This window comes from Galeopterus variegatus, unplaced genomic scaffold (assembly GCF_000696425.1).
Source record: "Galeopterus variegatus unplaced genomic scaffold, G_variegatus-3.0.2 Scaffold196, whole genome shotgun sequence".
In the NCBI taxonomy this organism is placed as follows: domain Eukaryota; kingdom Metazoa; phylum Chordata; class Mammalia; order Dermoptera; family Cynocephalidae; genus Galeopterus; species Galeopterus variegatus.
In genome coordinates, this window is record NW_007726307.1 from 53,198 (window position 1) to 60,504 (window position 7,307).

General features: G+C 45.8%; 1 long non-coding RNA gene across 1 annotated transcript; it reads left to right on the forward strand.

Moving 5' to 3' along the window:
* Positions 1–3,197: 3,197 nt before the first annotated feature.
* Positions 3,198–6,642, forward strand: LOC103584064. Its single transcript, XR_549930.1, has 2 exons — positions 3,198–3,490; positions 4,812–6,642. It is a non-coding gene; the product is annotated as an uncharacterized LOC103584064 (long non-coding RNA).
* The last annotated feature ends 665 nt before the right edge of the window (positions 6,643–7,307 follow it).

Below are 7,307 nucleotides of genomic sequence, written 5' to 3' on the forward strand. Positions count from 1 at the left end.
GCCTTTGCTCTGCCAGTCACATTATTCCTCAGAACCAGCCTTTAATGGATGACAGCACAACCCTGAGAACCACCCTTGGGTGATGGCTTCTGTCCCCTTTGTCCTCACCCTCGGGAAGAGGGCCCTGAGCACTGAGGGGCAGGTGCCACAGGGCCTCGGGTGTTGTGAGCCCTTGTCTCTGGTCCTTCTCAGGAGTTGGGGAACTGTGCTGCCTGGTACACAACAGCACGCAGTGTATGTGTTCCTGTGTAGGACTCTTCTTTGTGTTTCTCTGCAAGGACTGGCGTCCCCTCTTGAAGAGAGGCCAAGAATGTATCCTTGGGTCATGCTACTAGGACTTTGCATTTCTCCAGGCTTCTTTCTGCTGGTACTCGTGAGCACACTGGGTCCCATTGTGCCCCCTGTGGCAGGCTTCCAGCTTTGCTCTGGTCCCTGGGTGGTTTGGGGCTCCAAAAAGCCTATTGTAGATGTTGCCCTGAGTGGGGAGGAGGTGGCCAGCTCTCTTTTTCCTCCAAACATAAGTCCTAATTTGCTGTGGTGCCGAAAGTAGACATAGAGGAGGTTGAGATCACTGAGAGCTGAGCTAGCGTGGTGGAGCATTCTGCCAGAGTTTTGGTAACTAATCTTAAAAAGGGGAAAATTTACAAATATTGTGACTTTGGAGTAACTTTCCAATGAACCCAAAGTTCCTGCTTTGTGGGCTGGTGATTAATGATGGCAAGGAGGCATTTTGCATAAAGTAAGTAGTACATACCTCCTCTGGACAATGCTGGGGACGGGAGGCTGCACGGAGTTCCTTTGCACAGGTGGAGCTTGGGAAGGGGCCGTCAGACCCCATCCCCTCTGAGTAGCCCTCTGGAGAGGGGCTTCACTCTAGGCCTGGTGGCACGTTAGGCTCCTATCAGCAGTAGGTTCTCCTTTCATCCAGCTAGGTTTTAATGGTCCAGGTCTCCCCATCTTACCTGCAGTTTCTAGTTTTTCTTAAACATGTGGTGGGGGGAAGCGAGTCTCCAGCATCCATTTCTTACATGCTTTCACTAGTGAAACCCCTAGGGAACATTTGCTGGGAAGTGGAACCCACTAGAAAGCATTCTTGCCAAGGAGGCGACTCTTGCATTCCTGGGCTAGACAGTTCTTTCAATGGGAGCTTCTTCAAGAGCTGCAGCAGTAACTCTAAGCCTGGGACTGCCAGCATGCAGCAGGTTCTCTTCCTCACGAAGCCCCAGAAGGCCTTGGGCCTACTGGGAAAAGAGTCCAGGCAAGTGGAGACAGTGACATTTCAGCAAGCTGGGTGGCACTTTCTCCTGCTTCATGGAGCTGTTAGTGGCCTCTCTCAGGAGCTGGGTGAGGAAAGAAACCCATCTTGTTTATTTCACCTAGCTTTCTGGGAAAGGTTTCTCAGGCAAACCTTGTTGCTAGATAAGCTGCTCTCTCTCCCTGAACGAAGGTTCTGGCTCTGTTAACAAATTTGGGTTCTAGATCAATCTGTAAATGATCTTGAGGTCAGTTTTCATAAACAGGACTGAAGAAGAAGGAAAGAGGATTCAGAGGGATTGGAAGGCCTCAGTGAAGCCTAGAACCTCTGGCCCCCACCTGTTGGCCAGGCGTCCAGAGACCAGCCACAGGTAACTGAGGAAGCTCAGGAGGCCCTGTGACCTGTCTTCCAACTCCCCCTCTTCACAGCTAAGAAACCAGGCCCAGAGCAGTAAAAGGATTTGCCCTGTCTCACAACTAGCATCACTATGAGACTAGAATCCAGGCTAAAATCTGGGTTCCAACCCAGTGTTCAATCTGTTGTATGAGACCCATTTTGAATCTTGATTTCCTAGCATAAGAAGTTTGGACAGATATCTAAAGCACAACGGATACTGCAAAGTGGCACAGAGTTATTATCTGCCAGTGGCAACAGGAGGCTCAGCTTGGCAAAGGTCTTGTCTGTTACCTGTTACGGGCTTCAGTGCTGGAGAAGGGGCAGCTCAAAGAAAGGTGGTGGCTTCCTGTACAGATCCATGTCCAGGTAATGCCTATCCCAGCTCCACCTCTCTCGATCCAACACAGTCTCCAGCACGTTAGCAAACAGTGCTTTTTCCTTCCATGCCTAAATCAGAGGAGGAAGTAAGTTAGGAGGAGAGGTCTCTGTAGACACCCCACCTGAGTCCCTGCTCCTCCCTGTGGACCTCATTCACCTCTTGGATGGGTGGTAGCCTGAGATCCTGATAGTTTCTTTCGGTGCTGCTCCAAAGACCTGTCACTTGGAATCTACTGGCTGTGAGCCAGGCCTGGCAGGGTTTCTTCTGGGCTTTCTTCTCCTCCTCCTCTGTGTCCTGTGGCTCCACCATGGCTGAGAGTTAATTCTGTGAGTATGTGAATCTCCTTCTTGGCTCCTAGAAATGAGGGGGCAAACAGATCTGGATAGAAGGGCTGGTAGCAGTCTTAGATAGGCTTGAGTGGCCGTCAGGTTTCCAAGCAGGTATCAGAAACAGCTGGAGGTGCGTTCAGACCAACTGAACTGTGCAACGGCCCTGTGAGGGCCATGTTATCACCCTGTCCAACAGAAGCAGCAGTTTTCTAAAGTTAATGTGTGCCAGAAGCCTAAACTAAGCCTTTTCCCTTGTAATTGTTATGTCTTCTTGGTGATAGATTCCTTTATCATTATATAATGGCCTTGTCTCTTTCTATAGTTTTTTGTTTAAGATCTATTTTATCTGATTTAAGAACAGCTACTCTTGCTCATTTTTGGTTTCCATTTGCATGGTACATCTTTTTCTATCCTTTCACTATTAGTCTGTGTAAGGTGAGGTGGATTTCTTGTAGGTAGCATATAGTTGGGTCTGATTTTTTAGTCCATCTGGCCACTTGCTGTCTTTTGAGTGTGAAGTTCAATCCATAAACATTTAGTGTTGCTATTGAAAGGTATTTTCTTAACTCCTGTCATTTAACTGCTTTTGTGTGGTTGTTTTAAATATTTTTGTTCCTTTCTTTCCCTGTTGTTGTTTGACTTTGGAGTTTATTGGTTTTTTAAGGTGGTACAGTAACTTTTTTTCTCTTTCTCATTTGCCTATGTGCTCTACCAGTGGGGTTTGTTCTTTCTCATGTATTCATGGTGGTGATGTTTTTTTTTTTTTTTTGGATTCCAGGTGAAGGATTCCCTGGAGGGTTTCTTATAGGGCTGGTCATGTGGCACTGAATTCCCATAGTTTTTGTCTATCTGGGATAGGATTTTTAAATTTTTGCTTTTGTTTCTCGGTATCCTCTAATTTTTTTTCAGCGAACACACAATACTAGTCCAGGGAGACAGGCCTGCGGTGGGCACCCCCGTCTGAGCTGCCCCGGGACAGAAGGTCCCGAAAGGCGGTGGAGGCACACAGACACTGCCCGCCTCTGGCCATAGCTCCACCTGCAGCACTTCCTACAACTGCGAGCACCTCCTGGAAGGATGACATGCCGCTCACACAGGAACCAGTGTGTGCACTATGAAAATCAGGTGAAGGTAATGAGGGGACACTGGCTTTTATTCTGTTACTAGTGAGAAGCCACAAGGCTCCAGAAACATTTCAAGTAAAATCAGAATACCTTACTTACCGAAAGATCCTACATTATCCAAGTAACCAGTGGTCTTTAATCAATAATAACACCTGACTTTTTTTTTTAGAAGCTTGTCCTTAGTGTTCCACAGCATATTTTGTGAAAATTTATTTTCTTTAATAATTCCTTTGTCACACAATGTTAAAAGTTTGGGTCGGTGATAACCAAATTTTACTACCTTCACACCATGGCCTCATGTTCTGTATAAAACAGCATCGAGAGACTTTACCTGCGGGAAGATGGGAGGAGGCAGCGGTGTGCGGAGCTGAGCCCCTGCACGCCGGCCTCCTCAGCACTGGAGCCCATGCTCCGCCCTCCACCTGTCCAGTTCCAGTAGCACAGTGGGAAATAGTGCTTCATGAACTGTGCCCTGTCGGACCTCTGGGTTCCTTGGAAAAAACAAAATCAAAGCAATTGCCTGCAAACTAGTGCCCTCTCTGATTACTTCCAAGCAATGACCCACAGCCAAAGCACTGGCAGGAGTGTGGGTGTGGGTGCAGGTAGCACATGTGCATGCATGTACACACATATATATGCATGTACACGTGCACACATGCATGCACACACAGAGAGAAAGAAATCTCAAGAGCTGCAAAAACCTTTGAAACTCCCAGGAAATTACTGGGTAAATATATCTAAATAAACAGTCATATAATTGGTATTAGGTCAGTGCAGATTCTCATTCAGGAGGTCTGTGGTAGGGCCCAAGATCCTACACGTCTAGCAAACTCGAAGTGAAGCCATTGATGCAGGTCTATGGAGCACGCTTTGCAGAGCGAGTATTAGACTGTATACAAGGCTGCATGCATGCACATGTACCTTCAGTCCTTATCCAGGAACTTTGGCCACCTTTGGAAATATCAAGTCAACTTTTTTAGGTTCGTCATCATCCGGCAGAAGGAAATACTCAACGTGATAGAAACGAGCCTTTGCCAAAGAGTTGTCCATTTTAGGGTGTTTCCTGTATTTTTTTTTTTTTTTAAGATGACCAGTAAGGGGATCTTAACCCTTGACTTGGCATTGTCAGCACCATACTCTCCCAAGTGAGCAAACCAGACATCCCTATATAGGGATCTGAACCCCTGGCCTTGGTGTTATCAGCACCACACTCTCCTAAGTGAGCCACGGGCCGGCCCTGTTTCCTGTATTTTTCAATCAACCATATTTTTTCCTTTATGACCTAGAAGATGCAGATTTAACAGTCTTGTTTTAACCTTTCTCCACAGTTCCCTGGAGCTGAGAAAGAGCAGATGCTGGGGCTGCATACCCCCTCATTACTCGCCCAGCTTGAGAGAGGAGATGCAGGTCCAGTCCTCCTAGCCAGCAGAGTAGCAGGACATGGACTAGGCACCAGTGTGCAAAAGTTAAGTGCATGGCTCTGAGAGTGAGTGTCTCTTTAAATTTTTCACCTTAGGTGCCTTGCTTGCCTTACCTTAGTCCTGGACCTAAACAGCAGGCAAAAAAAACCCCAAAAACCAACAGAAAAAATACAACACAATGTGATTTATGTAATAATAGCAGCATGAACAAGGTTCTGAGGTGGCAACAGTAAACTCTCCTGGGGATGGTGGGGAGTGGCCTCCCAGGGGCACCTTAGCAGAGTCTCCTAGGAGCCAAGCTGGCAGACATTCCAGGCAGAGGGAACAGCCCAGCAAAACCCTGCTGAGCAAAGCTGCCCAATGGGGTAGATGGGGCTTCAGCCAGAGCCCAGAGCACAGGGCCTGACAAGCCTCCAGGGCCTGCTATAGAGCTAAACTGAACTCTCTAGGTTGGGGCTTTTCATACCATAAGATGCTTTAGGAGCTACATAAGTATTTAATCCAAATTTTATTCTATAAATATATGACTATCTTTAAAGCTATAGTTTTTAAAGTTCAAGTTTTTAACCCCCAGGAGGCTGCTGCTGCATTAATTTTGTGCTACTAGAAGAGTTAGCATTTGTGCAGTTTGGAATAAAGCTTCTCCTGCCAGTCCTTGGTAGGCGTTAGAACTTTTCATCAAGATACAACTACCCAGGAAGCTTGTTGCTGTCCATGGATCTGTGTTCTGATTCAATCCAAGGTGGGCCTGTAAGTAGACAGGCAGAGGCCCTCATTTTCTATTGATTGGAGGACAAATTGTTATAACACTTTTGGAGGACAGTTTGACAATATGCATCAAAAAATCTTAAACACAAGCCTGTAATTCCACTTCTTGGAATACAGGCTACAGAAAAGCCCACACGTATGCACAAAAATGCATGTACAATGACATCTATTGCAAAAGGGTAACAGACAAAACTGGAAACAACTTAAACGTCCACAAGAGGGGTAGGATAAATTAGAGACAAACAATGGAATACTATATAGTGTTTAAAACACAAAATAAAAACAAGTATCTAAGATGTCAAAATTTTAAAAAGGTGTAGATAGAATGTGTAGGATCTTATTTCTCCTAAATAAACAATTTGTGTAAATATACATTTATGTACTTACTCCATAAATACTCTAGTAATGAAGGAAAAAACAATGAACTTATCCAGCCCAAGGGTATGTCATTCAAAGGTCTCATGAAGCTTTGCCACACAGAGATCTACTTTGTAAATGCCATTGGAGGAAGCACCCAAACAAGAAAAGCAAGTCTAGGAGATGCTGCAAGAGACATGAGGGCCAAAGGTGGCCAAGTCAGCACCAATTTCCTTTTTGTAGTGTTTGCCAAATGTCTTTTTCCAGGCCCTTTTGCTTGATATTAATAGATCAAAGATAAAAAGCATCATTATGGACAGAGGAGGTCACCACATAATAATGAAAAGTTCAACTCACCAAGAAGATGGAGCAATTCTAAACATGGTACACACCTAACCAGATAGTTCCCAAAATATCTGAAGCAACAACGGACAGAACAAGGAGAAGCTGAAATCAAGCATCACGGTAGGATAGTTCAAGCAAGTAGACAAAAAAAAGTCTAGTCTGTCAAGAGGTGAAGTATTCTGCTCCTCATGTCGGGGTTGAACCACGTGACTTGCTTTGGCCAATAAAGTTAGCAGGTAGGCAGTGCCCAGAGACCTGCAGAGTGCTTGTGGGACCACACGTGTTCTCTGTATGTATCTGCCTTTCTCTGGAAAGAAGGTGCCTGTGTGTATTAGTCCATTTTCTGTCATTTATAACACAATACCTGAAAAGGGGGTAAAGAAATGAAATTTATTTGTTACAGTTTAGAGGCTGGGAAGTCCACAGTCCAGGGGACACATCTGTTGAGGGTCTTCTTCCAGGTGGGAACTCTACAGTGTTCCGTGGTGATGCAGGGAATCACACGGCGAGGATGGCAAGTGAGCTCTATCATGTGCTCTCCTTAATAAAGCCACCAGTCTATGCCCATGACAGCCAATTAAACCATCAGCCCATTACTCCGTGAATGGATTAATCCATTGACAAGGGCACAGTCTTCACTATCCAATCACCTCTTAAAGACCAACCTTCCGTCACTGCCATAATCTGATTTCCCACTCTCTCAACACTGTTACAACCGAGGTCAAGCTTCAGTGAGTTTTGGGGGGACATTCAATCCATAGCATTGGGTGAGCCCACTTGCCAGGGAGGAAGATGAAAGACACATGAGGCAGAGCAGAGCTGCTGTCACAGAGCCCATCCTCAATCAGCAACCTGCACATCCCAGAGAACAACTGATCCCTGTTTGCAGTCACTGAGCTTGGAGGTTGTCAGGTTTATTACACAGCATTTTTG